Genomic DNA, 12990 nt, shown 5'->3' on the forward strand with positions numbered 1-12990 from the left:
CATTAAAGTTGTGTATGTGTATGGGCCTCTGACCTTATAACCCAAGAAAGTTTTGTCTCGTCACTGTCTTGATTAAATGAATGATGTTCATTCAAATACATTGGAGATCAGGGAGTATTTCTTGCTTTAAGCTATATTTTTTGTTACAAGCGGTAAACGTTTAAGATGATATCTTAAACGTTTAAGCTGAAATTTAAATGTATTCGTATGTCTGTCTATACCAAATCAATTGTTTGTTCATTTTATGTAGTAAACTGTTCTTAATATACTCAGCGTTGTTATAAAGACAGACTAATATCCCACATCCTGTTTGTCTAGGCAAATCTACTCAAGCTTTTAAAAACAAGTCTGCATCCATACAATTGGTCTATTTTAAAGTTGTTATTGCTTAGGCTTAAGATCATCACGTCTATTGTAGCAACCATTATCAGTCAAGACGTATTGTGTTGGCCGGTACTCCAACATCCGTGAACAGACAATCTTTTTCAAGACTGTTGAGTTGATGGTAATGCACTTATACTTATGTCAAATTAGAAGACGATTTACTCAACAATGTTTAAAGAGTTGTCCTTGTGAGCAAAATTTGATAAGATGTTAAGACTTCTTCAAGCAGCATTGTCAAGATGCATACCTACGGGGATAATTTAAACATATTATTCATTTGTATTGTGCAAGTTGTGTGTAAGTGTATTATAGGATCATCTTTTGATGTGTAAGATTTTTATTGTTGTTGATTTTTATATACAAGTAATGACGTATATTTTATTTAAGTGTTGGGAATAAACTTAAATTTTGTATTTGTGCAAAGTCAACACTAAGCAACAGCTTATATCAAAATACCTTGTTGCCACATTGTCAACTACATCACTATACAATACGAGTTTATCCGATTCATGTTTGCACTAAAAGTTAAATCCTGTTTGAGTTTCGTCTTAGATTTTATTTAATATCTGCTCATATCGCTAAGCGTATCCATGATTGAATAATTGTTTTGAAATGATGAACATTATACAAATTCACTTTCTTAGAGTAATGATATAAAACGATGAAAAAGAAAAACATGCGTTTTGTTTAAAGGAAACGTATATGACTGATTCGTTCCACAAAACTACTTAAATCTTAAAAAGACGGTAGGATTTAGTGGGAAAGCAGTAATTAAAGCTATAATGCAATACTTCACTTGCATTCATTTGTATTTTATCTGGTTTCCCTCCAGAACAATTCCCCCCCCCCCCCCAATTGATCCGTTGCAGAATTTACACACTATTAGAATTTGTGTAAATTATACAAGAGTTTTTACTGACTGATAACAAAGATGGATTAAGAGATACACCAAAATGTACGGCCGTGAATGACATGGAGGGATCATATCCAAGAATGAATAAAATAACTGAGCACCCTAAAGCATGTTCTGTATTTTAAATTATTTTTGTTTGTTTGTTAGTTTATTTTTGTTCCTACATTGAGATAGAAAAACAAACGTATAAGGATGTTTTGAGTAATTTGTGATTCGAACATGCCACAACGTATGGGTTCCCCAAGATTATAGATTATTATTATTTCTCTATCCTTTTTATCTTATAATTTAATAAATGTTTTAATTTTTCCCCATTTTGTCTGGAATTTCATTCCATACAGACATTATCTGTTCAGAGGAATTGGGAAATAAGTCACCTGTCATCGTGGAAGGTCTGTATAATAATTGTTTGCCTCGAAATAATACTATCAGTTGAGGCCTTTAGTGTGCGTTTCCAATTCATTGGATTTTTATCTATATCATTTATGCAAAATTATTCAATGAAATTCAATAACAAACTTTATTTATTAGTCCATCATTCAAGATCTGTTTTACGCTTAGAACAAAATATATGCTTTTATATTTAAATTAATCCAACATTACTACAGATAACAGATACATGTACATAGACTTGTACGGGCAAATCACGCCCATGTATAATGTAAAAAAAAAAGACCCAATGTACACATTGTTCGATAGAACAGCATGACAGTGTATATCACAGGGTTAAAATTTATAAATATTATGACTTATATAACTAAAACAGTTACTTTAGTAAACACTCACATTTTCTTTTGAGTTTTGAGTAAATATAGGGTCAGGCCTAGGCACAATACGTGCATATAAAGCAATTTAAAATTAATTGCCGTTTCTTTTAATAATTGCCTCGTATGGGAACGTTAAATCTTATTGATGACTTTAATAGACTTAAACGAACATAGTGACAGGTAATGTATGTCAAATGCGTCACTTTAATTAACAAACAAAACTTGTCTCATATATTTTGATTTTCAAGAAAACACAAGTCACAGCGACAAATTAGCAAACTGAAGACACTTAACGAACCTTTGTCGTATACTTTTTGAGATTTTTTTGATATTTGAATTAAAACAACAACAACAAAATAGCACACACACACACGCACGCACGCACACAGACACGCACACACAAAACAACACGCTTCATATAGGAGACATATTTTTATACATACTTTTTTTTATTTAATCTTTTGTTCGTGTTCGTATATACCTTGTTTTCATATTTTATCACAATTTAGCTTCATAAAATACGTAAGTGTTGACCGTCGATAATGAGGCATTCTTAAATAAATTGAATAATTGCTGTTTTAGGTGGATTATTATCTGTTAATATGATCAATATTCGCTACTGAACACATATGGTAACAATATAATATTGTTCCAAAGTTTCAACAGCACGTTTGATCCAGTTTGCCAAAGATGAGCATCGATGACACACTATCAACCTTGATCGTGCATAAAACTAATCATGTTACATGAAACTAAAACACATTATGGTTACTGATTAAACTGCATTACCTGTAAAACATATTAACTGGAAAATTCAATTTTCCGTCCTTTAGAAGTATTAAAGTTTAGACAAAATAGAATGACCCAAGGGTCTGAAAACCAATCATGATCTTGTAGACACTTCAGGTGTAATTATTCGCTAGATTAACTGTTTGATTACGAATAGTAAGTATATAAGTTGTCCTGATGACAATGCGTCTGAAATAATAATTTTAGAAAACAGATCAAAGTGCATTAGTAGCGATATGTTCGAAGACTGTATTAATACTATATTATTTATTTTGTTATCAATAATTCATTAGCCAGCAAACATATAAACGAATAATTCATTTTCACAAGTATGCTGTTATGTAAGGCTTTTAAAGGTTCTGAAACTTGCTTAAATGAGAATGCCATTACTTGACAAGATCTCGACAGGTGAAATCTGATTTTTAATGTCTACAGGAACAAATGTAAGAACACTTAAGCACTCTTTAAATTTGTCTTAGGTTTATACGTGTCTTGGTTATGCTCTTCAGAAATCATCTGGGTGTCTCATTAAATCAAATGTCTGTACAATTAATGTAATACAAAAAAACGATGCTAATATAACACGTTTAGAAAGTCATTTTGATGTTAGCCCTTTTCGTCCTTGCATTATTGAATAAAAATATAAACTAGACATGTCTCCGTTACACCCATTATTAAGTTAAACATGTTGTAGATAATACTTGTGAAATAAAATTGATTTGATTTAATCATTGATAAATGTACTTGTAAAAATGGATGCATGATAACAGAAAGAATAACGTGTTAATGTATCTGTATTCATGTATTCAAGTATTTCATGTATTCAAGTTCAATTATACAGTATTGAATTTTCATAAAATTGTGAGAAAAAAACTGTTTGGCGTTCCCTGGCCCTCGGAACATCAACCCACTTATCATTTTGTTGGCCTCTATTTATGTCTTCTTTAATGTTCCTGTCTATTTCTATGATTTCTAAGTTTAAATTATTTATGATTACACACCGTCCGTGCTTTGCCTTTGTGCCCCTCCTGTTTTTGGTCGGTGTCCTGCTTGACACCTTGTAATGATTTCTTACCTTTCTTTGTTGAGATTAAGTTTCATATTATTTAAAAGGGGTCACATTTCGGACTCCAAACATGCGTGAGAAAAGAAAACAACAACAACACAAAACAAAAACAGTGCATGTCCATGTGTTTAATGTACCTGTTGTGTTGTATTTAATTTAACATATTTTGAATGGATAACATTATATAAAACCATGACATCTTATGCCTGAATGAGGGAAAATAAAAGAGGATAATATCTTTAAGAACTAATGTGATTTTGAGACAGGAAACAAATTACTTTAGGAGAATAATATGTTTAGAGGCTTCATTTAATGTAATTTGCTGTAAGCATGTTGCAAGATGAAAACACGTGATTTTTTCATGCTAAAAAGTATGCTTCATATTACTTTAGTTTAGTGAATAAATGATAAAGTGAATTTATTGGAATTCATATAAGATAAAACACCTTTTAAAAGTCAAATGTAATTGCAATCAATAGCCAAAGAGTTCAAACAATATTGTTACTATTAAAAGATTGCAAGAGCACGAAAAGTAGTTTGTGTTAAACGCTTTCTTTGTCTATTTATAACAGTCACTGAAATATAACAATTATATTTTTTATATAAATAACACAATGTTATGTCATTTGCATGATTGTAACTTCCTAGGGAAAAAAGTAAGTTACCCTAATCTTATGTTTAGGGTGTTATGTTTCAAACAGCACGAAATAAACCTCGACTTTCACATTTGATCATTTATGTACACACTTTTATAACATGAAAATATATCAATTGTATTCTCAAAATGATAAGTAAATTATATTATATTAAAGGCCCATTAAGCCCCTGAAATGCTGTCCTTTTTATATCTCAAAACCTTATCAGTTTTACCTTTGTATTACAGTTGCAACAACAATACTCTTTGACCATTTAGATGAACTTTCTTTCGCTCCATTTACTCCTTGGCAGATTGTACTCGTATAATTATAGTGAGTCAGTATTTTGTATGAAAGTCAAAATACTCCTTTATATAAGTTATTATAAATTCATTACTACTTTCTACAGATGGCTCTAAATTTATTATCAAACTATTATCAAACACATATCTGACCTTTCTCAAGAAAAAAAGAGACAATTGATTTCTGAGGCAAATTGTGAATTTAAATATCTTAAAGCGCAATCACGTAGACTAATCCAAAACACAGTAATTTTCAAACCACATTTTTCGGTTTGTTTCACACACAGAAGCAGCTTCGAATTATTTATAAATTTATGACATAAAATTCCCAAAAAGCATTCTTAAAGTGGAATACATGTAGTCTACAATGAGATTATTTCAAATTTTAAATTGTTTTAAATGTGATTTGGTACAAACACATTGATGATGAGTAATGATGTGTTAAACTACAACAATTTATCACCGCTATAACTAGATTTGTTATAACGTAACATAAATGTCACTTACTGAAAAATTGTACATCTACAGGTTGTTGTCACGTATTATTATGACTATCAACACAATTATTAATGTTTTTGTAAGACATTCATCCACCAGTTAAGCTCAAAAATAGCAGCATGGCGACAGGACAACAAATATTACATTATTTATTTACTGCAGACATTATTTGAGACAACTGTATCTGATCAGAACTATTTAGTAAGCAAAGCTGATTTTAAGCAAAGCTGATTTTAGTCTTGGAAAATGCTGATCACTTTCGGTATCATTTATTATAAGACATAATTTCCAGTGGCATCATTGCCAGACACTTCTTAATATTTCTTGGACTAAAATTCATCAATTGTTATAGTGGAATTTATTTCAGAGTCATCAGTAGATTAAATGCATCATTTGATAAAGTGTATCATTTAATCCTCTTAAATTATTACGTTAGTCGCTTTACTAAAGATAATTAAATTTGATAAAAACGGCATACCGTGCAAGAAGTTCATTAAATGCATGTAAATATATCTTCGACGACAAATGACTAAAATGTTAAAGCTTAAAAACTGTAAACGTGATAATGTCATGGTACTTTAGGTTTATTTTCAATTATTTATGCTTATACATTTTTAAATCACATGCAAAAAACGTTTGGATATTGTTGTTCAAATTCCGATTCAGTTGTAAGATATTGAAAAATACTTATCCCTTGAATAAATTTGATCACTGCCACCGAGTAGGTTATTGCAATGGGTATGATGTATTTCTATTCGAAAAAATTGGAAAACACTTTTTATTCAAAATTTAACTTATAACAGCTTGAACATGCGACTTCGATTTGTCAAAAGTTTTAAAAATTATATAATGTTAATGCTCAATTTGTAAAACTGAAATGTTCTATACCAAGATCGTTATCAATTAATACTCTTTAGCAAAAGCTTCTTCTTTCAATATCAACCTTGATTAAATGAAAAGTCGATGGCACTTATAGCTATTATGTCGTGAAAATTATGCAATTAAGCTTAGATTGAAAGCGGGTTTATGTCTAAATGAGGTTTAACACGCTATTCATTGTGGATAATAGAATATCAAATTTGACAACATTCACGTGCATCTAAAATGTGTCAACGCCAATAGGCAATAAATGAATATATATAAGCGTAGTTACGTTGCATATTTTGTAAGGAGCATTGTTGTAGATATGACTTATCTGTTTTCATGTGTTATGTTAATCTGAATATTGAGATATAAACTATGTCTTCATACATTTCAAGGAACGCGTTGTGTTATGCAAAACGGGTCGATATGCTTCATTTGGTGACAATATAGTTAGTTCCTTTGGAAACTGTAAACAATAGTAAAAAAATAGTAACATATTAGTCGTTGCAAATTTATAAATTCACAAATCAATGTCTCAGGAAACTAAATAAATTTATTATATAATTATGACAATTTTCTCAATTCGATAAGCATTCTCTCAACACTTTAGAAACAACGATATGCTTACATCTAATTTTAATTTCAACAAACAAGTAAACGCATCTCATCAAGTGTATTGCTTTTGAATGTACTAACATATTGAGAGTTAGATTGTAATTAATTATATTTTTAAGGTATTATATCTCAGCATTGTGTAACTTCTTTTATATTAAAATCATTGTGTAACTTCTTTTCACAGTAATATATAAATACTGGCCGCTTGTTTGAATTATGTTATTGATCTTTTTAATTCTCAATCTGCTTACTCAAAGTAATGTGCGTCATTTCCGTATTAACTTTTTAAATTTAAAATTTTGTCGTGTAAAGGAAATGAAAGGATACTCTTTATCTGTTCCGGAGACAGCTTATTGAGCAGTCATTTCAGCCTCACCAGAAATACGCTCAATGCCAGTTTATAGCATATATTATCAAAGAACATCGTTTTAAAATACGGTATCCATTTACTATGACATATATTTGACGTAAATAGTAAGTAGTCAACTGCGAATTCTTAAAATTCCGTTCTTCAATGTAGCCTATTTCACGGTACATAAAATTTCTATACTGATTGAGGTTTAATAGCACTTAAGTAAAGTTTAAGTTCATTTAAAGAGTCTCTAACCCTAAAACTTTCAGTCGTCTTCAAGTAATAAGCAAAAACCTTTTTTGGGTCTAATAAATTGTCTCTAGAAAAAGATGGTATGAAAATCTGTCTTGGATTATTTTGCTTAGCCAAAACCAGAACGAACAAAAGTTATTCCTTTCTTCTGAATATTTCTGTTACCATCTCCAAAAAAATAGTTTGAAGATCACTACAAAAAAAAAAAACAACAACAGAAAATAGCTATTAAAACTCATTTTCCATATATTAATTAACCTTCATCAGTGCAATTGGTAGCTTATTCCGGTATTCTACAACAAGAGGTAAATCCCATTCAGGAAACAATTTTCTAACAGCGTTCAAGCCCCATACCTTATCATGGTTATGTAGGTATGAATATCTGCTAAAGTATCACTTATAGGTATGCGGGCGGTTTGTAGGGGTCTATGCAAGTCATACAAGGTGAATAAAATCAATGTTCGAACTTATATATAATTACAATTATTTCGATATTTACAGGATTACCAGCCCGGTTCGAGTCTTACACAAAGCTTCTTACATCCTTGTATGTGTTCTGGTGCACGGCATACTACACAACAGGCTTGCTTTTCCGGTGACAAACCTTCCTGCTGACGATGTCGGATGAGTTAGGGCCGGCTTGCTTACTATACACTGTTGTTGCCGGTCTTTTGATTGCTTTCTACGCCATTGGGCATCCTTGTGCAAAACGTTGCGGTTTCGTTGCTATTGGCAAATAAGAAGACTCCTTACAGAATACAGAACAGCTGATTTACAATGGCGTGGTATCGAAAGACCGTTGAGAGGTTTGAAACTCGAATTTCGCGTGTATCAGGTGTTTTTTACGGTTGTGAATGGTCCCATTTAATGTATTTAGTAATATTATTTAGTAAATACAAATGAATTATACCCGTACTCGGCTGACAAATATGAATTAATCTATGTTAACGTACCGAATCGTTGTGCAACTTTTTTGTCTACCTGGGAGTTTTAGCACGAATGCACTCGTTTGCTTATAGATATTTCATTAACGGGAAGGGCTAGAGACTTGGGGTCGGTCTCATTTGGAAGCTTAAAGATCCTGTATGTTTTGTAATTGCATACCACTCTTCATTGAATTATATATGTATGTAATTATGCAAATTTGTCAATTTTCAAACATGGAAGAATATGTAAAATATGTATTGCAAATAATTGTACATATTTAAGGTAATCATTAAATTATATGCATTCATTTCTTATTGGAAAAATTGACTTAGAATTTATAGAAAACTAAATTCTAATTACCTCCCTTTATTTACATGAAATATTAAATTCGGTAATATCTTTATAAATAATGTTTTTTGAAACTTACAATATCGATAAATCTTAATTTGAGCATCATAATTTGTATATAAAACCATAAAAATAATGTGTTACAGGATCTTTAATACAAACGTGAAATAGTGATTAAAGTTTCTTTTAATTATCTGGACAATTCTGTTCACAATGAACCCCTTGCTCGTAGACTCGAATCTCGAGTTTCTGGCCTTCTCTTAACTTATATTATATTGACCAACAATATCGCCAAATTATCTCTATGAATTAAGAGTCCACTGCGCACAATTAGATAAGAAAGGCTGGCAACAGTTCAATAATATATTTTTAAAATGCTTAATCTCTTTATCTTAAAATAACCCTTTGCGCACAATTAGTTAAGTAAAGGATAGAAAACGAGTGGGGTTGTCTATACGATATAGACACGAGCGTAAAAAAAAAAGTCAAATCCATGTGGGTGTATGTAAACTGACCGGTGGTTATTATTGTCTGTATACTTTGCCAGATGAACTCGCACTCATGAATATTCCGTGGGAATCGCCAGACAATTATCGGTTATTCCGAGCCATATAACGGGTATATCGTATATCTGCGGAACATTAATGAGTGCTAGTTCAATTTTGCCAAATATAACGGTAACTGCGTTATTTCAACCGCTTTTGTATAGGATCTTCGTATGGTATAGTCAAAAACCAGTTTATTTTATTTGCTGTTTTTATACCCCCCCCCCCCTAAAGGAAAAGTCTATATCTTAAAGTGCAGTCAATGCTCAATACTTTGTGCGGATCTATAGTACTAGCACATTTGTACATGTAGATTTATTGTGTGGTAATATGGATAAGGATTTTGATTTAAGCCAACTTTTTCAAACTGACAATGTTTCAATTACATAACTGGACAATTTACCCACACATGATTTGGTTAATATAAACGTAAAAAGTGATACTGATGGACGATTTGATTCTGTAAATGTTGTAACTGATAGCGATTTATCTCTGCTGAAAGCACAGCGAATACCAAGAAATACACGCAAACAAAATAGTTGGGCTATGTCTTGCTTTGAAGACTGGGCGCAGTGGCGAAACAAGCAAAGTGAAACTTTGTTGGGTGACCATGGGGCGGTCCCAGTTGACCTAGCTGCTCAATCCTTAGTCAGTTTGGACTATTGGTTGTCCCGATTTATCGTGGAATGTCGTAGGAAAGATGGACAGAACTACCCCCCAAATACGTTATATAACATTACAACATCCATTCAACGCACTTTGAGAGAGGACCATGGTCGCTTTGATGTGAAAATACTGGACGAGAGTGACAAGTCATTCAGCGAGATCCGAAAGGCGTTAGACAGTCGCATGAAAACATTAACCAGTGCAGGTAAGATTACCTAAATAACTGTTAAATATAAATAACAGGCTCGACTCTAGTAGAAAAATATAATTCTAGAATATCAAGGAGGGTGCGATCTATTAGGTATGTCTTACTTTTATGTTGTCAAAATATACAGCAAACATGTATTGATGTATTTATAAGGTACGGAAGCTGCTACCTTCCTCCGCCATCTCCACCGGAACCAAGATTGAACTTATTTTATGTCATTATTCGTAGCCATCTAGCTGGCAAGATAGTTACGTAATAGCCGTCGCATAATGGCCGTCACATAAAATACTGGCGACGTCACCTTTATACCGCCAAAAGAAATGTAAGGAAAACTGCATGTATCTTTCAAAGCAGCACGCCCAAGATTCATGTTAACTTTCATGAAAATTTTGATAATGTATTTGACAGTAAAATATTGTGAGGTGAACAAATAAAATTAATTACATATTGCAATTGACACTTACAAACCATGCAAATAACCAAAAAGAGGTCAAAATGTGAAAAAAAGCCCTTACTGCGTTAGTAACGCAGTATAAATATGGTGATAAAATACTGCAAAGTCAGTCTTAAATCGCAAATTACATGTTAACTTTAACATTGATCTTGATTGTTTTTACCTTTCTTGAAATATTAGTATATTTTTCTCAATTTTCATTTTCTTGAAATATTCATCTGGAGGCGTGCAGCTTTAAGCTTAACTCAAACCATTTCATTTATCAGTGATCTCCGTTATTTTTCGAACTTCAGGTATTTTGCCCTGTCCTGTTTTTGTTTGGGGTCCGCCTGGGCTCCTTGCCATTGGTTCTTGTTGCTGGGTCATATGGGGGTTGCGTTCATTGAACGCCGCCTTTCCTTGTTGATCTTGTTTATCATATTTTTTGGTATTCACCGCGACAGAGCATACCCCGTGACCGAAGAAGACAAGTTGCTATTGTGGGATCGTAATGTTATTGGGTTTGATTCCGCCAAAAGTTTAAGTTTCGGGGTATTCTTCTACAATTGCAAGGTTTTTGGATTTAGAGGAGGGGACGAACATAAAACTTTAGATGTTACTCAGTATAGTATAACTAATGAATCGGGCCAGAAAGTATTGATATTTCGTGGACGTTCCAGTAAAAATGTTCAGGGTGGTCTCAAACAAAGAAGGGTTGAGCCGAAGCCGATAAAACAGTTTCAAGATGAAAATAATCCCAGGTGTACGTATTATTAGTCTGTTTGAGAAGTATTTGTCACATATTCCACCAGCAGGGCCCTTTTATAGGAAACCATTGCCAAATGGAATTAACGGGGCGGTAGTTTTCTCTCAACAGTGTGTTGGCATTAATACGCTTGGAAAATACATGAAATCTATGTTTGAAGAAGCCAAAATTGACACGGAAGGGCGCAACATTAGAAACCACTCCGGCAAAGAAACCCTTTGTACTCGCCTGTATGAAAGCAACTGCGACGAACAGGCTATAATGGTACGAAGCGGGCACCGTAGTACTGCAGTTAGGGATTATAAACGTCCTTCTCTGGGTCAACTGCAACAAGTGAGTGACGCACTGCAGCCTCCGGTCCAAAAAAAGATGAAATCAGAGACTGTCACCTCCGAGCCTCAGAATGAGCAGAAAACTGCCCCTATGTTAGCTAATAGGACACCTTCAGAAACTGTAAGCAGTAGCCGCATCGAAATATGTGTACCGGAATCTATTGACACTGTTGTTATTAACAGGAATGGCAAAAAGGTCTCCATAACTCTTTAAAGTTCTACAAAATTCAGAATTGATATTATTAAATTTCCTGTATACACTGTTACAATATTATTACAGTACTGAACTCGTAATTGTTTCAGCAATAAACGATATATTTCTTTGAAAGTAGTTGTGCGTAGTGTACATTACATTTTACCCTAAACATATTTAGTTTGCTAAGGGTAAACTTTAATCGTCCCGCCCTCTGCCCCCTCCTCCCTCCGTTTACGCCCACACTAGATCTGTCCATGCAAGTACAGCCCAAATTGACTGCATGATTATGCACGATTTTCTCGTCTTATCTGCTAATAAGACGAGAAAACATGTACGATTTTCTCGTCTTATCTGTTAATAAGACTGGAAAATCGTGCGTATATATGGTGTAAAATAGACAGCGGTTTAGCGTTGTCTATACGATATATACAACGGAAATAATGAGCCGTGATTGGTCAATTCGCTGCAAGCGTGGTCTAAGGAAGTATAGCAACAATTGAAGATTTTTTAATGCTTAACAATGTGTCCTGTAAATGTTAATACAAGTGGTTGTAAATGAAGTGCGAATAACCGTAAGCACGTCATTATGCAAGTATAGAATACTCCAAACATTATTCACAACGTTTCTAAACGTGAATTAACTTGGTCTTATTGAAAAAGCTTATTTGCATATTTTGAATTTAATATCAAAAATATATACTTAAATCGTTTAAAATGTTGCATCTGCTGTTCACTCTTGTGATATATATTTAGATAATACATGATGTACATGGAAAACAAAGATATATCTTATAAATATGAAATTTAATAAACCCTTTTTGCTTCGTAGATACATGATTTGAGTCAGAAAATAACAAGGAAGTACCAGTTTTATTAGATACTGTAGCAACAACATCGGAAGTAGAATACCGACAACAACCGGCTGTTATGACCTCGGAAAGATCAGAGATAGAAAACGGTACCCGAAGACGAAATAAAGTAAATGGAAGTTTGTGCGAGGTTTGCTTAAAAGAACATTTTGATTAAAGTAAAAGTGGAAAACAGAAGAAAATCTGCAACTGGTTAAAAAGTGAATTTCCAACATGTTCTTACTTGGTCCATGCTTTCTGTGTAGGATTCCTTTATCAAAAAG

General features: G+C 32.8%; 1 pseudogene; it reads left to right on the forward strand.

Annotated features, from left to right (window-relative positions):
• Positions 1-10509: 10509 nt before the first annotated feature.
• LOC132738734 (uncharacterized) lies at positions 10510-12563 on the forward strand (annotated as a pseudogene).
• Positions 12564-12990: the final 427 nt, after the last annotated feature.

The sequence above is a fragment of the Ruditapes philippinarum genome, unplaced genomic scaffold (assembly GCF_026571515.1).
Source record: "Ruditapes philippinarum isolate M1 unplaced genomic scaffold, ASM2657151v2 ctg3057_1_1_1_1, whole genome shotgun sequence".
In the NCBI taxonomy this organism is placed as follows: domain Eukaryota; kingdom Metazoa; phylum Mollusca; class Bivalvia; order Venerida; family Veneridae; genus Ruditapes; species Ruditapes philippinarum.